The sequence below is a fragment of the Aplidium turbinatum genome, chromosome 17, assembly GCF_918807975.1.
Source record: "Aplidium turbinatum chromosome 17, kaAplTurb1.1, whole genome shotgun sequence".
Classification (NCBI taxonomy): Eukaryota; Metazoa; Chordata; class Ascidiacea; order Aplousobranchia; family Polyclinidae; genus Aplidium; species Aplidium turbinatum.
In genome coordinates, this window is record NC_137488.1 from 16,237,997 (window position 1) to 16,258,103 (window position 20,107).

Below are 20,107 nucleotides of genomic sequence, written 5' to 3' on the forward strand. Positions count from 1 at the left end.
TGGACCGCCGTGTTAGTAAGGAGGGTGGCTGGTACCGCTACTGCGAGGTATTATAGCTCCCTGTGATTGACGACTCTTATTGCGAATGATGAGCGCGACAGGGTTGCAAGACGATATTGAAAAAAGTAGGGGATAAATCGATATTGATAGTCAAACAAAAAAGTAGAGAAATATCCGATATCGATAGCTTCCCAAAAAAGTAGAGAAATATCCGATTTCGATAACCTTCCAAAAAAGTAGAGAAATATCCGATTTCAATAGCCTCCCAAAAAAGTAGAAAATAAAGAATAGGCTAATCGATGTTAAACGCAATTAAAAAAAATACAACTCAAGTATCTGATTTTATACTGCCTACCAGTGTTCTCTTTCTGCACAATCATGCATAACTTCAAACAAAATGCTTATTCTTTCAACTCCGCTTGATCGGTATTGTTCAATTATCGTTTTTCTCGCATGAGCGTCAAAATATGCTATGATATCTTTGTCCGTCGTATGTTATTAAGTAGAATTAAAGGCTTGAAAAAAGTCGCAAAACAATCGAATAAAGAATATCGATTCACATAAAAAAAAAGTAAAGAAAAACCATAAACGATATTGGCGGAAAAAAGAAAAGACTATGACGTAATCGATATTGAAAAAGTGGAGAATAGCGCTATCGAATAGCGATTTGGAACTGATACTTCCAACCCTAGCGCGACCACACGTAACAGGAACTCGATTCATCGTAGCAATTATTGCTCGAATAATTTTCTGAAAATATGTTATGTACCTACGTACCTTAAATTTTCAGAATTTTCTAGGGGGGCTGAAGCAATTTAAAAAATTCCAGGGGGGCTGAATTAGCTCTAGGGGGGGGGCTGAAGCCCCTTGAGCACCCCTACTTTCCGCGCCCTTGCATAGGGGTGGGGTTACACTCTCAAATCAGCTTCCTGGGTCTATGAGTCATTAATGGTAAAGGCTGTGAGAATCACGGAGTAGTTGCGTTGGCAGGCGGGTTTCGTTCGTAAGAAATGATATAGGCATCTTGTGATGCCACCCTATAATCATTCGCTATCTCCGCTTGCAGCAGATTGCGCATCAACATGGGTTACTTGACAGGGTTCCATGTGATTTTATGAGCCGTATTGCTTCCATGCTGGCTCAAGGCAGATTGGAAGAGGGTGATATGTCATCAGATTATTACCCGACTTATCTTCACTGCGTTATGCGCACAATCTGCGTTATGCAAGAAAGAACACAATCGGTACCCTTTTTAAAGTCTTTGGTATGACTCGACCTGGAATCGAACCCAGGGCTACCAGCACCAGAGCCGAAGGCGATAACCACTGAGCTACGGGTGCTGGTCCACCCTATGTTGCTATAGCATAAATAGGCTGTATAAAAATAACTGCAATGAAATACAACGAATTCTCACGTTCGGTAGCGCTGATAGATCGCAAAAGTAAAGTGTTCCATAAGAATGTAGAAAAACTACAGATTTGCTGTTTTAAGAAAAAACTAGGATCAAACTTAAACAAAAATTACGCTATAAAAATTGCCCACCTAGTTTCAAACTAGGGGGCAAAGAAAGGGCTACGGGGGCAAGCGAAGGGACTAGGTGGGCAATTGCCCACCTAGCTTATATGTGAAAAGATGCTATGATATGAGGTGGAGGTGGAGCTATAGTTGCTAAGTTATAGAGGTCGGAGATTGGTGTTGGACGGAGTGTGCGCGGTCGAACAACAAAGAGCCAGTCAAGTGTGTGCTCATCTGCTCCCCAGTTTGAGTCTCCCAGCTTTTGCAAAAGGTTATTGCAAGCAGATAATTTTTTCTTAAGTTTCAGTAGGTGTGTCTTATAGGATAGGGTCCTGTCCAATGTTATGCCAAGATATACAGGAAAGGGTGTAGGCTATATTGTAATGCAGTGTTTTCCCAATTGATGATAAGTTTTTGGCTAGCCTTATGATTTGGTCACAGCGGTAAACCATAGCTATATCTCTGTGGAAAAGTTGTAACATAAGATTCCCAAATCCTTCGTCTGTATGCGATGACACCGAAGAAACACACTTCTGAAAGCCTCTTCACGAATTGTATTTCAGAAAGCACACAACACTGGCTGTTACAAAAATAGCGCAACACGGTACGCTCTAACAAAAAGCAACTTGTCACCACGAAACAGATTTCTGGATAAAAGACAGAAATTTCGTCTCGTTGGTAAGCACAAGCAAAACAGTTTTAATATTCGACCAACCTTTCCAGCGACAATTCTAAAATGATGAAACTCATTGAGATATTTCAAAGGCACATAACTTGCGTCTGTGACGTAACAGTCGATATGCATTGTTAAGCAATTCCACAGGTGTTAAAAAGAAATGATGCAATGTTCACAGGTGTTACAAAGAATGATGAAATAGTTCACAGGTGTTACAAAAGAATGATGAAATCTCTGCTCATTTTTTTGCAATATTCCATGACGTAAGACGCCAGGTTAAGTAGACTTTAACGGTTTTATGTGACGTTTGATTTGGGGAACGATTGTTTGTAACATGATTGTTCAAGTGAAAGCATGTTACCTTAACTCGACCTGTTATCAGACGTGTTCAAATGGCCACGCCTTTCACTAGTTTTGAAATTTTATATAGAAGGAATTTGCCTAAAACGCTGATATTTCTTGACTTTTACTTTTTATCATTTGAGCATCGTTTAAACCTAATTTGGTTATTTTTGGAACACTATGTGGTTCACAATAAGCATTTTGTCACAGGTTGTTCAGAAATTTTGTCTAAATTCCTAGATTTTGGCAATCGGCATCGAAATGACTCATCGCTTCTGCTATTGTATACACAGTGGCCGCAGTCAACCACGAGTCAAGTCATCAATCTCACATTAAAACTAAAAACCAAACGCAATGGGACTCATAGTACAATTTATCGTTTTATCTCAATCCAGGCAGTTTTTGTTGTGTCATTGCAAGGCAAGTGAAGTTGACCAGTTTTTACGAAGATAAGACGTGTTCATAACATGAAAAGCAAACTTTGGCAAGTTGGAATGATCCGTTACTTTAGTTTATTATTTACACTTTGCTACTTCCGAAATGAAAAACAGAGCTAATCACAACCGAATCATCAACCACAGCCATCCACAAAGCGTTTTGTACCATATGTGTAGACGACATCAGAGGAACAGGTTATTCTGAAAAAAGAAATAATCTCGGCAAAGTACCTCATCGTTGCCTCAAATGCAATATGCCTTTTTGCAAAAAGCACTTGTTGAAACTATGTATGTTATTGCCATTCATGACATGTACAGTTGAGAAGGAGCTATCTTCCTGGCGTCAGCACTACCTGACTGCTCACGACAGAACAGCGAGCATTGTGTTTCGCTAAACTGAATTTTTCATAACTCCACGATCATTCGATGTGTGATGATCCAGAATTGTGGTACATTTCATTTTGAATCTTGAAAAGTAAAATTAACTTTTCTTACATTGTATCGACATTGCCAGACTCAAGTTAAACAACCAAGTCAGAAAAACCCGTCATTTTTACATTGATTCAACGTCTGAAAAATGACGGGTTTTGCTGTCTGGGAAATTTAGCAAAAAGCAGACAGCCCAGGCAAAAAAGTTGGCTTTTATATCGTTTCAACGTTTAGCCACATTGAAAAGTATCAAAAAGAAGTTTTTTTTCTTCTGATTCTAAAACATTTTGGCAGGTTGAAATGAAAGCTACACTCTATGAAATGAAACGCCTGACAAAACAGCTGACTGGAAATCGTGTTACCTATACTTCTAACCCAGCCAGTAAATCAACCACTTTCAACAATGATTCGACGTCTGCAGACGTTAAATAAATGTAAAAAGGACCAATTTTGCTGGCTGGGAAAGAATGTGATAAACTAGAGTTATTTCAATCAGAAAATCAATCTGGCAACGTTGAATCAATGTGAAAAAAATGATTTGCTGGCTGGGATCGCTACAACTATTTTATGCTTTCATTCATCTTGATTTGTCATGAGAGATACTACGATGCTAAGCAGCCATGACCACCTGCGGAGAAGCAATTCAACACAATAATCTCAAAACCGCTTGATGTAGTATGAATATGAAAAATACTGCTTTTATTATAGGAAAAAATAATTTGTTTCAAAGTATTTTTTGAATGTTCACAAATCATCAAAATTAAAATTCGAACGAAGAAAATCGGACATAAAATGACTAAATGCCAGCAAAATTCGCGTTTTTAGAGGTTTTTTGCAACATATGTTTTCAGAATACACAAACTAAGCGTTTATTTCGAAAACAAATAATTACAATATAAAATAAAAGCATTTGACTATGTGCATGCCAATTTTCTCAAATGTGCGCTATTTAGCAGCTGAGTTATAAGCCATTAATCAGGGCGTGGCCAAACGGCCACGTCTCGTGCTTTTCGCCTGTCTTTGAAACGAATACCAGATAGGGTTAAGTTAGCCAAAGCCAACTAGTTGACAGAAAATCCATCACTTGATTTGCTTTGTACGCAACACTCCATAATCAACACGACACGTCGCAAAAGGAGATGAGAGCTTTATCAACACCATCAGGACATCATCATCTACCAGCTCATCCATTTCATCACCCACCAGGGCAAGAGACAATAACTTAAACTGAATCTCAAACCTCAATCGTCGTAGGCTACTGTGTGATGTGCAGTATGACCATAGAAAGAGCTCAACGCTTGCTCTCCTGGGCCACATCGCAACGGGCTTTTGCCTGAGGATGGGTTTCTTTTATGTCCGGTTTTCTTTCTCTATCCTATTATTATTATTATTATGACTGCTCATCCACATCAATATTGGAACTGGAAAATGCAATCCCAGAGGTGGGCACCGCTGCTTTTAAAGTAGCGCGCTACCCTCTACCGCTACTTGGACCAAAATAGCGAGCGCTACCGCAACCCGCTACCAATTTACAAAAGTAGCGCGCTACCTTCTACCGCTACTCGGACCAAAGCAGCACGCGCTACCGCTACTTCTTCCGCTACTTTTATCTAAAATGACAATAGGAAACACTTTTCAACTCCCTAGTGACGCAAAAATGACCTTGAAAACGAATGTTATCATTCGTTTACACTGTCATTTTAACGTCGTTATAGAAAACATATTCTAAGGGAAATTTATTGTTACGCATCTTTCAAAAACACGAGCATTTCAAAATTAGAGTTACTAAGTCCTGCCCGCTTTGGCTTAAGCACATCTTTTCCAACAGAGAAAAGTCTCTCCACCGCAGCACTGGAAGGAATGGGGGTGTTGTATTTAATGAACAGATATTTTAACTCGGTACTCGAAAAGCTCAATGACTTGCTACTGTCTGAAAAAAGGCGTCCACAATAGACCTTTTGCACATTCAAAATCACCAGAGCGTGACGTTTGAGTTACGCGGAATCCGAGGGTGAAAAATCGTTTGTTTACTACGGTTTATGAAGGCGTTTCTTGTTATTGCAAGCAAGCGTGAAGTCGCTGGCAGGTGAAAGTAAATTTTTTGTGTTTATGAATTGTTGTAGGTTATCGGTACACTTCAGTTCTTGTTCGTTTTAATCATAGTGTTGGCTAACAGACTAGGAAAGGCATTTTAGGACGGCCATTGTGGAGCGTGTGCATTTTGATTTTTGACCGGGAGTTATGGACCACGTTAATGGTACCTTGTCTTGCAACATTTTATTTTGATTCTGCATAACAGATGCAACAAACCAACCACACTTCATTGATGATACCAAGCATAGTCACTCACTGGTATTTTCCTGTCGAAGATGTGAAATTGACGAATTTTTTTTATGGCCCTCTCTACATGAATGCGATGGCGTGCAATACTTCGTGTATTCAACACTTCGTCTTCACTCATTTGAGGCCTTCTACCTAGGAACGATGGGATATTCAAATGTAGACCAATATCATATAAGTCCAGGGGCGCGGGAAGTAGGGGTGTTCAAGGGGCTGCAGCCTGCAGCCCCCCCCTAGAGCTAATTCAGCCCCCCCCTTGGAATTTGTGATAATGGCTTCAGCCCCCCCTAGAAATTTCTGACAATTTAAAGTAAATAACATATTTTGTTTTGTTATCGACTTGTTTTCCCGACTGAATTTGCAGATTGAACACCTTCAAGGCTACTGTTTAGACGGTGCAGCAAATATGTCTGGTTGCTATAACGGAGTGCGCGGGCCAAACTTAAAGCATTATGCCCTGGATCGTTAGGCTATACATTCACTGCAGTAATCATGCTCTCGATTTGAGTTTGCAAGACGTTGTAAAGGAGGTGAGGCTTATTGCCGATGCCTACTTCGTTCAAAATTTTGCAGTTGTAATTCGTGAATCGTCTAAACGTAAATCTTTATTTATGTCGCTTTTTGGTTCCGATGAAGTTGCCTGCAATTAGCTAGGTTTGTGTCCTACTCGTTGGTACGTTCGTGCTTCTGCCCTCGCTTATGTGGTTAAATGCTACCCTCCCCTGTTGCAATGTCTGACCGACATGACAGAAGATAGTGCAATGAGAGGAGACACACGTGCAAAGATATTTGGCTTGGTAAAACAAGCACGCACGATGCGGCTTTATTTTGCGATTAGGCTACCTGCAGTGGTGAAGTTTTTCAGCCTGCAGACGCCGTGGCAAGACAGCTCCAAAACAAGAAGATCTCTGCTTCTTCAGCTTTGGAATCCATCACCATTCTCCCCGAACGGATCAAGAGTCTCAGAAAAGATGAATCCGTTTTCAAGCTTATGGAAGAAGCGAACGTTTTTGCGTTTGCCAATAAACTAAATATGCCAAAGGATCCCCAAGTGAGTAAAACTCCAGCAAGATTTCGAAACACAGAGGAATCGGATGCTTTTTCGTTTGCAGGAGAAGGAGCGTGGAAACGGCAACACATCGAAGCCCTTGATTTGGTTCAAGCTGAGCTTGATCAAAGATTCGACCAGGCGGATCTGCTTAGCCTACAGCAGCCAACAGAGAGAAGGCCATTCTGAGCTGTGCAAACAGTGAGGAAAGATCTAATACTAAGATCAGCTTACCCGCTGCCATCAGAAAAGATCGCCTAAAAACTGAACTTACCTTGCTCAGCGATGTTGTAAGTGGAAAAACCGCGAACTCCGTTCAAAAGGTTGCTGAGATACTATCGCAACTAAACCCTCAAGCACTAGATACTTTCAAAGAAATGCGAAAATTCGTGGAGCTCTGCCTTTGCTTCCCGGTTTCCGCGGCGTCATCAGAACGTTCTTTTTCTGCTCTAAGACGCCTGAAAACGTGGTTGAGAAGCTCAATGACACAAAAAAGACCTAGGCTACTGTTAGATTTTCAACAGGTCCTTGATAGGCCTACCTTTCGTTTTACTGCATTACTCCCGTTGATTTGTGTATTCGCCACTTAGCGTCGTTTCCCCTTCATTGTTATCGCTGATTTGCAAATGGCAACACTCACCATGAGATTGTCATCGAACTTTCGAGACGTTTTCGTTTGCTGCTAGTTTGCCAGCTAGCCGAACTTGTTAGTTACTGTAGTTTGTGACTGAAAATTGATTGATTGATGTTTATGCTTTGTTAGCTGCTTCTCTGTTATGTATTTCTACAGGACTTAAGTTTGACAACTGCTATGGTAATATTTGCGTGTAGGCTGAATTCCATATTTGCAGCTTGCTATCTCTCAAAGTTCAACTTACTGGTGAGCCTACTTGTGATGTAATAATGTTTTGTGTAGCTGAATGTTGACTTTCTACCGTGAACAAACGTAACGTAGCCTATCTCTGGTGTGCGTAAATTGTTGTTAGGCTAATACTTCAAACTTAAATATTGCAGAGTCAATCACTATAGAATCCTTCGCGTGCAAGTACATCATTTGGCATTACTGATCCGGTCATACTACCGGTATGTTTGTTATTCTGAATTGTATGATCGATTGATTTGTGGCTTTTTTGTGTCGTGAATTGTGGATTCATGTTTACTACTGAATTATCGACTAATAATTTGTCAGCCTCATGGCAATTAATTCGTAAACCGATCTTAACTAGGCCATGTGAATTGCCACGTTTCTTTGTTTTCTAATGATTGTTGGCCTAGCGTTATGGTTGTACGGTAGCCTACGTAACAATTGTGAAAGGTAACATCGCGAATTTATTTATTCAGTGCGTCATTGGCCAACCTGTGGAACTTGTGTACCGTACAGTGGATTGAGAACTGTTAGTCAACAAATTTGATACGTTTATCAGTTCGACTGTTGTGCTTGGTGAATTGTGACTAGTGTCTTATGTTGTGTTATTTCTTGACAGAAAAACGATATAAACTTCATTGCTGCGAAGCAGTCATTGGAAACCGCGTGATTTCTTCAAGTTGGCGTGCTTTAACAGTGCTCAGTCCTGCCGGGTGGATTAGGAAAATCGTGACGTCACCGGCGCAATTAACTACCGTACCTGTTGTGTTCGCGTCACACACAACATCGTTTTTCAAATTTGACATCAAAGCTTAACCATCTTTGAACTGAAGCTGATTTTGTCAATTTAACCGAACTGCTGATCTTCACCAACCTGACGATCAAATTTGCGTTTACTTACCAAGTTCCCATCAGTGTTACGTGACATCTCTCATTTGCTGAAGTTAGCTTATGCTGTTACGAAGCGGATTTGCATACACAGTTATGGATTCCAAAGCCGAAGCTATTCACCAAGCAGCTGATACTTTGAGAGACAGCTACAAGCGTGGTGAACAGCTGATGAGCAAACGTGAAAGCCTCACAGAAGTACAGACTATCCTGTTAGCAATTGACAAAAATTATGCCTCCTTAATGGCGCTTTGTGTCGATGTCCCTGACAATGAACAAATTCCAGGAAGCCTTTCAACCAAACGGGATTACATTCAAGGTAAAGAAGAATTTGCTGATAGAGCCAAACAGTGGTTCACGGAATGCGAGAGAACAGACACTAAAACTCCTCCATTTCGCTCACATCACTCGTCCTCGCGTACCCATTCTCACCGCTCCAAATCCGGAAGCATTCGGTCATCGAGTACAATGTATAGTTTGCGTCAACGTGAAGCACATACCAAATTGGAACTAGCTCGTTTGACAAAAGAACAGAATGATGCCAGGCGACGAGAGGAAGAAGAACTAGTTCGCATGGAACAGGATAAAGCTCGGTTAGAACAGAATAAAGCTCGCTTTGAACGTGAGAGAGCCGAAGCTGAAGACCTGCGTCAAATTAAAGCTGCCGAAACTGAAGCCGCACTCTGGCGAGATGATTCTTCTTCGGTTATCAATATTGGATCAATGACACCTGTACGATTACCACAGCAAACCTTCACTCACAAAGACACACACCTGGAACCTCTGCGTCACGGTGATGAGCGGCACAAACAAGAACTAACTGCAACGTCTGCAAGAATGCCAGACCAAAAGGTAAATTACCCTTGTTATTATACTAGCCGACAACCTGATCTTTCAGAACGACTTCTACCTAAACCAGATGTTAAGAAATTCTTTGGTGACCCGCTCGATTTCTGGGCTTTCTGGCACCGTTTTAAGTCCCATATTTCTGATTGGTTGACACCCGACAGGAAGATGTCTTACCTCATGCAGCACTGCTGTGATGCAGTCTGTGAACAAATAAGGCACCTTGCCGATAGCAGCGAAGGTCATAACTGCTATGATGAAGCGTGGGAAGAATTGAAACGGAGGTATGGCCAACCGCACGTTATTGCGCATGCTTGCGAGGAGCGCTTGAGAGCGGTTACCAGAATTTCTCACCACGAACCCGAACAATTGGAGAAGTTGTCCGTCCTGTTAAAAAGATGTTGTTCATCATTGAGCTCTAACACCGAAGCTTCGAACTTGGATACCGTGCAGTTTATCACCTACCTTGCGAATAAGCTGCCAGTGTCTCTAAAGGAAAAGTGGGTAATTGAAGCTCTGAAAATCAATGATGACACTGGAAAAGTGGCTGGATTCCAACACTTGGCTGACTTCATAACGAACGAGTCTAGGATTGCCAATTCAATCTATGGCGTGAAACTCTTTTCATCAAATGTCGACAAACTTAACAAGCCTGACACCAAAGGGAAACAAAAGGCTTCACTGTTTAACGTAGTGACAAAACCTACTGAACGATCCGAACAGCTCCGAATTGGCAACAAGCGACTCATACAATGTATCCTGTGCGATAGTACACATTTTTTGCAAGACTGCAAAGAGTTCAAAGCCAAATCCGTCACTGAACGGGAGCAATTTGTAAGGAAGAGCAAGCTGTGCTTAAACTGTCTTGGACCAGATCACATACGTGCCGACTGCAGAAGCCGAGGTAAATGCACTGAATGCAGAAGCTCATTGCATCATTCTCTCTTACATCGGTATCTGGCCACAACTGGAGAACAAATCCAGAGACGACATCCCAACTACATTGCTAATAGAAGAAATGACAGCCAGCCAGATGATCCTGGAAGAAAACCACCAGAAAGGAACACAAATGTTGTGGAAACCTTCCATTCCAGAACGAGCAACTCGGCAACTTACTTGGACATCGTTCCTGTACGTGTGACAGGAGAAGGAAAGGTAATACATACTTATGCTCTCCTAGATTCTGGTTCAAACCGTACCTTTTGTGAACGAAAACTTGTAGAGATGCTTGAACTGAAGGCTGAGCCATCTGGTGACTTCCAGGTGCAAACACTGTCCTCCAGTGGACCATATTCCTTTAGTTCTTCAATTGTATCGTTGAAAGTTCTACCAGTAGTTGGCGGCGAAGTGCAAGAACTGACAGATGTGATCGTCGTTGACAAGATACCTACCAAGCCAACTCCAGCGCCTTCTCCGGATTTTCTGCAAACGCACAAGTACCTCCAAGGCATTGACTTGATGCAACTGGACCATGGTACAGTTACACTGTTGATCGGAAATGACCATGCTGTCGCCCACCGATGCATTGAAAGCCGCTTTGCACCTAACCCAAAGCAAGGACCTGATGCAGTCAGGACACCCTTAGGCTGGTTGCTTAGAGGTACTCGACCAAAGGAGACGGGCTTAGGCAATTTCGATGCTGAATCTGACATTTCAAATTTTCTTGTCCGTGGCATGAAGTGGCCCACCGATGTAGAAGACTTGTCCGATTTAATAATCACTGATGAAGGAGAAACGTTTTCTCCAACAGCTGACACGGACCTTTATGACAAGGAAGGTCTAATGAATCTGCTACGAACCCACAAGGAACTGCTAGAATTTGGGTTTAATTTCTCGAGGGAAGATCCCATAGCTTATGACATGATGTCTCGTCATCTCGAACATGTAGACGTCCATTATCGCTTACCATTGCTATGGCGTAATGACACCGTTGAGCTTCCAGACAGCCGTGACATGGCTCTACGACGACTAGACAGCCTGAAGAAACGCCTACAACGTGACAGCGCTCTTCATGAAAGGCATGCAACACAAATGCAAATCACCTTAGACAAAGGCTATGCTGAGATCATTCCTCAAGACGAAATCAACAACGACAGCCGCAAGTGGTACATACCTCACCATCCTGTACTTAACCCAAAGAAACCAGACAAACTTCGTATAGTCTACGACTGTGCTGCAACGTCATGCGGAAGATCACTAAACGACTTTCTGATGAAAGGTCCAGACCTCATGAACTCTATTGCTGGCGTCTTGCTGAGATTCCGCAAAGGACGTATAGCCATAATTTCAGACGTGGAGGCAATGTTTTACCAAGTCAGGATCTCACCACGTGACCGCGATGCCATGAGATTCTTCTAGTGGCCAAAGGGAGACCTATCCAAAGATCCTTCCGCTTATCGGATGAAAGTGCACATTTTCGGTGCAAAGTCGTCCCCCAGTTGTGCAACATTTTGCTTGCGCGAAACCGCTAGAGAGCACGGGAAGTACTTCGACCCTCATATTGCTGAAGTGGTGATGAAAAATGTCTACGTTGATGACTGCTTGGTGACGGTTGAAAGCGAAGAAGCAGGAATCAAGTTGGTTCATGATTTACAAAAGCTTCTGGGTATGGGTGGCTTCAGATTAACGAAGTGGTTATCCACCAGTGAGAAGACAATGAAGATGCTCCCCGATGAAGAAAAATCAAAGGCAATGCTTAACTTGTTGCTGACAACACTACGGCAGCTTCAGCCCCCCCTAGAGAAAAATACTTCCCGCGCCACTGTATAAGTCTTTTTCTATGAGAAACCCTTTATCGGCCATATAACAGCATCATTGAAGTGCAGTTCATTGGCAGCTATTTTCTGCTTCAAAAGGTGAAAAAATCCACTCCTCTGACATATTTCTTTGTCACTCACATTACCAGTGTACAACTGAGATACAAACATAATATCCCCATTTAGATCAACTCCCACTAATGCCTTTGCAGTGTTAGTACTTTTATAGTTCGAGTACGTTTGCGACTGACGGTGAAGTGAGGGTGGTGTTTCGAGACGTACTTCAGTGCAGTCAATGATGATCATGGTGCTTGTGTAGTCCTTCTTGAAGTCTGGCTTCATGGCTGCTATGATAACATCACGATGAGGAAATATGTTCAAACTAATCAACCTCAAATACATGAGATGCATTCATGAATGAAAAATACGGTGTACAGTACAGATGCAGAACTAATACCAAACCTTGTGCTTAAGTCTGTACAATACAAACCCAGGCGAAGCTTCATCAACACCAACAAAAACTCATCTTCCACCGCTAACTTATGTAGATGCAGTGCTCCTGTAGCATTTTGAGGTATTTCGAAAGTAGCATCGTCATCAAGTTCTGCATCAACATTTTGATTTGCATGCTTAGCTTTTGAAGCTGTAGGCTATAATACAGAAAATTCTTCCTATATTTGCCTGGCAAGATCGCTTCCAACACAGCAAAGAACTGGTCAAAGGTTTACACTTCTGTAGCCTAAGTCTACAACTTCAAAGACTTGTTTTTCCGGCAAATTATACTGAAACACTGATACACGCCTGTAAAGACCACAAAACAACAGTTCAAGCAAACGTTAAACAATTTATTCGCCTGCAAACTACGCCACTAACCATAGCGCACAGCATTGCTAACAGCGGCTATAGTCGTTCACGACTCCAACGTCACGCTCTGTTGGTTTGTTATGCAAAAGGTCTATTGCTGTTTCCTTCTGCAACGACGTTTCACGGGATGGCGCCAACACACCAAAAAATTCATCCTCGGAGTCGTGACTGGTGTTGGTGTCACTCTTCTTGGTATCAACCTGGCTTGAAGTCTCCCGCAACAGTCGAATTACATCTGTCTAGACTCTTTCTGTCAGTGCGTCAGCATCATCCGTGGAAACGGAGTGCAGAAATTTTAGCCACGCCGTCTTGAAGGAGGGATGAAGACATGATGCCATAACGTATTTCATGTCGTTGAATCGTTTCTTCACCCCTTCAAGGACTTTCACTCTCAACTCCTCACAGGTCACAAGATCACTGATCTCGGTAAATTTTTCGAGCAAATTACAACGGTTGGAACCAAGACTCCGCAATACGCCTTGGACCAAAAGACCGAAACTTTGCAACCAAACCGATTGGTAGGCACTTTAACATGCAGATATCCAATCCAGCACGAACCAATCAGAAGCTACGCTGTTCATGACGTCATCAAGATTGCGTTTGGGAAGAATAAAGGAAAAACGCAAATTCTAGCTAAATTAAATCATCGCTTTGCCATCGGTTGGCTTGGCGCATTGGGTTAGGGCGGTAGTAGTAATTACATTGACGTGGGTTTGATTCCCACCTCTGCTATAGCTCTTTTTTCTTCTGTAATTACCAAACAAAGTTCAAAGTAATAATTAATTCTCTGGCTGAATGCTGGAATGGTCACAATAACAGATAACGTAGATAACGTACAGATAACGTAGCATCTCATTGGTTCGTGGTTGGATTGGATACGTCCGTGGATTATTAGAAATCTGCTTGTTAAAGTGCCTACCAAACCGATTATATAGCTGCTTGACCACGCCAGTGTTGCCAAAAACACGAGTACTTTTTTCACTTTAAATTAAAAAGTAGCGGGTAGCGGGAGTGCGACTGAAAAAAAGTAACGCCTCTCCCGCTACCGCTACTTTGAAAAAAAAATAGCGCAGCTACTGCAGCCGCTACTCCAACTAAAAAGTAGCGCCGCTACCGCTACTTTTACCAAAAAAGTAGCGCGCTACTGCCCACCTCTGTTCAATCCACAACACTTTTCATTAAGCTATCATTCATTACCTCATGTGTGCTTTTCTCTGTTTTCGTTTTATTTTTTGCTATTTGTTTTTTGGGGTTTTGTGCAGGGTTGGAAGTAACGAATAGTTGTCACTATTCGATAGCGTTATTCGTTACTTTGTGAATATCGAATGCTTATACCCATTCCTTCTAAAAATAAATATCGAATGCGCGTTATTCACTGCTTTTTTATGCAAACAAGGAAATCATTATTCGTTATTCACTAATCGATATTTAGGAGAACTGCTGAATCATTTTTTGTTGTTCACTTACTTCGTCGTCAAAACGAATTTACGAGATTTAGTTTTCGGATTACTATCCGACTTAGTCCCCTTCCGGTTTTCGAACTTTACAGAATTAAGGAAAATTTTGCGGCAACACAATTCAACAAAAACCATGCCAGTGAGAGTCGTTAACAGTGTTGCCAACCTTGCGGTTTTCCCGCAAGTTTGGGCTTGTTTTTCTTTCGAGTTTGAGCATTTTTTTGAGTTTGCGGGTTGCTTGTTTTTTGGCCAGTCAAACTTTTTTTAAACTTGTTTTTGACACTGAAATTACGAGGTTTTTATTGTAGTCAACATTGCATCCCTTCTTTTCAAGATAATTTTTGCTTGGAATGGCGTAAACAAATGTCATTCTTGAAATAAACGTGATGTATGGACTGCAAAGGTTGTATTGAAAATTTTGAACTGTTAAACTGGGTGCTTTATGTTAATTGGTATTGGTTGCAGATTATTGGGCTTGTTTTTGTGTTGATTTGCCTGTGTTTAGATTCACTTGCTTGTTTTCAAAAAGCAACTTGGCATCACTGGTCGTTAAATACGCAATACAATATTTTTAGACTTTAGTAATTGCTATTCATTGCTTTTTTTAAGTATCGATAGCGGAAAGTCATTGCTTTTTTAGGCACTATCGAATAGTGAAATAGACATTGCTTTTTGACTAACGACTTCCAACCCTGGTTTTGTGGCCCTGCTAACTACTGACATATAGCCTACTACATGATTTTCCATTCAGGCACGTTTTATACCTTTCAAGGTTTTGCCAACTTCACAAGTTCATTAACGTGCTGGTAGGTCTATATCGATTTTTGTACTTAGTATATTTTTCGTCCCGGACGCGTTAATGACGAAAAATAAAATGAATGAATGAATGAAATTGTATCATCTTCTTTTCGCCCTTTCACGTCACGGAAAACGAAGCTTATGGTTGGTTGGCGGTGTCATCCTAGTCTTTTGCAGTGGCAGAATTTTTCCTTGTTAAAATGGCTACCCGGATATAGACACTACACCAGCGTTTCTCAAAGTGGGAAAAATCGCCCCCCAGGGAGCGATTTCGAGCGCCAGGGGGGCGATCGGGGGGAGAAAACACTCGAAGGGGGCGAATTTATCAAACCACCAGTAACAGTCCAACGCGCTATAATCAGTTCTTTGCACTATGGCTATGTTAGCCTACTATAAAGTTTCATAAACCACAAATTCAATTGTGGACATAGAAATAGAGCAACAACATTTCACAATGTGAAGAAAGGGGCGTTCTTCCCGGCTATCAGCACAAGGCTGAGCACTCAATAGTAAAGCGAGCAGTAAAGTTTATGGCAAATCGGCTGCCGAGAAAGATCCCACAATCTTGCAAAAGTTTGCTTTATCACTTGAAGGAGTTGAAGCTATTGAAATCTAATCAATTCATTGCAAAATTATCTATTATTGTAGCGTCACAGTGCTCTTAGCAAAATATGAAGTTGAACGGTCACAGTGCTCTTGCATATTCCCAGATATTGCAATTGTTTTGGCGTGCGTTACACAATTTGCACGAGACAGACATGCAAAATCAGTTTTAGCCTAATTTTCAGTAGTTTAGGATCAATTTATATCGTTCAATTACTGCAGCGCCAACACCTGAGCTAGGTTATTCACCAGTTTATTCATCAGTGCGAGGTTTGACACGTAATTTTTTTAAGCATGTGCCACTTTTTATGACTAGCCCTTTTTGAATTTCGAAAAAAATTCAAAAACGACCCACCCTACTAGGTATGGTTAAAAAGGAGTTTTCGGCTGTTACATTGATGCTTTCAAAGCAAAGAAATCGCTTGCTAATTCAAAAACGGGAACCGGGGTGATCTTCGACTCTATCTTACGAAGATGTCTCCAAACATTTCAAAACTTTGTAAAAGTCGCCAAGCTCATCCATCCCATTGAACATTATCATGTTACTGTCAATTTCGTTGATTAAATTCCCAAAACTAAATTTGTCTATCACTCTATTATGTTAATGTTTAATTGTTTATTTTACTTGACAGAATTAGGGGGGGCGAAATTTTGTTTCAATAATGAAAAGGGGGCGATATGGACTAAGAAAGTTTGAGAAACACTGCACTGAACGGTAGCCACTTTAACAAGTCGAAATTCTGCCACTGAAATTGACTACAATGCAACCGCCAACCAATCAGAACGTGTTATAAGAGGCAACCGTCCAATTGTGACCCTTCTAGCACTTATCCAGAGAGTTAATGCTTGTTTTGAACTTTATTTGGTAATTACAGAAGAAAAAGAGCAATAGCAGCGGTGAGAATCGAACACGCGTCAATGAAATGACTACTTTCTAGCCCTAACCCTAACCCCTAAGCCAATCAGCTGACAAAAAATCCATCACTTAATTTGCTTTCTATAATCTTCTTTTCGCCATTTTTTACGTCACTTAAACCGTAGCTTATGATTGGTTGACGGTTGCATTCTAATCAATTTCAGTGGCAGAATTTCGACTTGTTAAAGTGGCTACCGCACTGAACAATGATATGCAGAGTTGCCAGTTCCAAGGCCATGAAGTATGCTAAATCCAAGATCAAAAATTCAAATTGCCTCAAAAACCCAAAGAATGAGTCACACGTTGTCCGCTTTGTTTACCCATGTTTGAAATTGCAAAACTTTTTTGTCACAATGTTTTGACTACTTGGTCTTTATTTCAGATATTTGCTAGTCTTTAGCATCTTATTATTGCGAAAATTTTTATTCTCAGACTAAAAATGTCTCTTTGGAAACTCAATCTTGTCAGTTTCACATAATTGTAGAGGCTTTGAACCACTGACGCATACCCAGTGATGTACGCGCATACAAAAAATATTGATGCCGTCAGCGTAAACGCAAACGTTCGAAAAACCATACGCCGTATGCGTCAACGTAACTTGTAAAAAAGTTGGCGGCGTCAGCGCATACGCTAGCGTAAACTCATTTTGTTTGCTGGGTGCCAAACATTCACACGGTATAAACCACTCGAAACAAACAAGTTTTATTTTGAATTTCCACGAAGAAACACAAGCATCTGAAAGTGTTCATCTGACATTTTGCTGCGTTTTGGTTTCAATTTGTCTTTGCCCATTGAAAACATTCTTTCAACTGCAGCGCTGGAAGGTATTGGCGTGTTGTAGCCAAAAAAGACATTAAAAAGTAGCCTATGCGTTGACGCTATACGCTAAAAAACCGCGAAAACTTTACGACGCAGCCTCAAGCGACGACTATCCAATAAAATGTGGCCGTAAGCGTTAGAGTAAACAAAAAGTCTAGGCTACGGCGTAGAATTTGCGGCGTATAGGCTACGTACATTTCTGCGCATACCCGGTCACAGATCGACAGAGTGAGAATTCCGCTTGTTGTTGTCAAATTATTTAATCTACTAAGTGCCACTGAATGAAAAACTGCACCTGAGCTGTCCTTGCGGTGTGTAGCTCCTGCGGTTTTGCTTGTGTCTTCAGGCCCGGATTTAAGGAGAGCAGAGGGTGCAGGTGCCTCGGGCCCCCTTTTGAAGGGCCCCCTGATGTGGAAAAAATGTGATTTTGTGTTATTATTATTTTTTCTTTCAGCCTTTGAAGTTTCTACAAAATGAATAATGTTTTTAAAATGAAATGCAAAATGAATAATTGGTCACAGCGGTAAACCATAATCTCTTCGTGGGAAAATTGTAACGTAAGATTCCCAAATCCGTTCGTCTGTATGTATCGACCGAAAAAGAAACACTCCTTGAAACGTCTATTCAATAAGTGTATTCCTGTAAAATTAGCCCGCGGCTATCGAAATGGGGTGCAACGCGATACACCACTAAAAACTGTCACTACGATACAGATTACTTGGATAAAAGACGAAACTTTTGTCCAGCTAGCAAGCACTAAGCCAGCAGTTAAATGTGCGGCCAACTTTCAAACAATCATTTTACGAATGACCAGAATAGATATTAATATCTCAAATTCACGTAAAAAGTAACTGTGACGCAATAATGAAAGACAATTATGAAGTCATTCAAACAGGTGTTCCAGAGGCTGATGTAATATTTCCTGTTTAAACAGGTTTCAAACTGAAACAGGCCCAAACAGGTCCAAACAGGTTTGACACAAGTCTTATGAACGATGGTGCAATTTTGGCACATTTTCTAGGAAAAATTCCATGACGTTATACGCTAACATTCAGTAGACCTGAACGGTTTTTATATGACGTTTGATTAGGTGAACAATTGTCTGGAACAATAATGTTTTTAATTTTCTTCAACAGATTGATCAGCTGTGATCCCCCTTATGAACTGCCTCCATTTTGTTCTGTCTTTTGTTTTTACTAGTGCTTCCGGCATGCTTTTTATTCCGGTAATTTGCTTGATATTGTCAAAATATTTCATTTTTTGTTGTCCTTTTGTTCGTTTGCCTTGCACCACCCCAGTCAACATTGAATTTTCCAACGAGTTTTTAACAATGTTTTTAACAGGCTATTGTTAACATCACTGAAATTAAATTAAAGTGTTTTATGCTAGGCTATATTGAATTATGGTTTACAAATTTAGGTATAATGCCAACAAGCAAACAGCAAACAAGTTTTTACCGAATTAGATTAGAATTACAGACATTTCGCTCTAATTTATCGAATGAGACAACTAGAATTATCTAGTTGTCCATTGTCCAAGTGTGCTTCCTATGGTAGTTGGCTTAGGTTAGGGCTATCTGTAGCGGCTACTAGCATGTTGATACACAGCGCTCTGAGACAGCTTACTTTGTGATCGATTTTCCTCTTTTTGCACAGTCAACTTCTATGCATCCCAAGCATGGCCCACTTGGCTATACTTTCCTAAAGTGTCGAAATAATGTAGCCTGCTGTAACTTACTATATTGTATTGGCATTAAAGTACATTCCTGTCATTTCAAGGTGCGGATATTTTTTGGATATTTTCATTTTCTGGCCTAAGTGTGAGTGAATTTCTGAAGAAAACATTGCATAGCCTACCAGTGATTATGATTTGCTGGTTTCAATCAAGAAATTATGACTTTATTTATTTTATTATTTATTTGCATCAGACCCATAAGTCCATGTTAACTACCATAAATGCAAAAAGACAAAAACAAACAATACAAGAATAATCACAATAGCCCGGTTAGCAGATAATGCTGTTGCGGAGAATTGCTAACGAGTAAGCTGCTAATGGCACATTTGAAATACGACGATTTGACAAGAGCGTCAGAATTGCAGAGAGCGTTTATGTAACAATTTTTGGGAGATTGGCATCTTCCTAAAAAGTTGTAAATAGATTTGCGAAGTACTGCATCAGACGTCAAAATATTTTCTTTAGTTTGAATAGTGCGGGCACTAGCGTAACGAGGTAATCCATGCAATATACGAAAGGCATCGTTGTATGCAACACGCAAATGACTGGTAGACGTACAAGAGAAACTACACCAAAGTTGACATGCATAAAAAGAAACACAATGAGTCTGAAAGAGCAGGTTTTTGATAGAGATTGAGCACTTCGAGAAGTTGACCCTTAACTTGTTTCCAACACAATAAAGATGTCTTGTTTGCCTGTTTATGTTATTGTCATCTTTTAAAGACGAGTTGATATGAACACCACGGTATTTAATATTATCTTTAAAAGCAACAA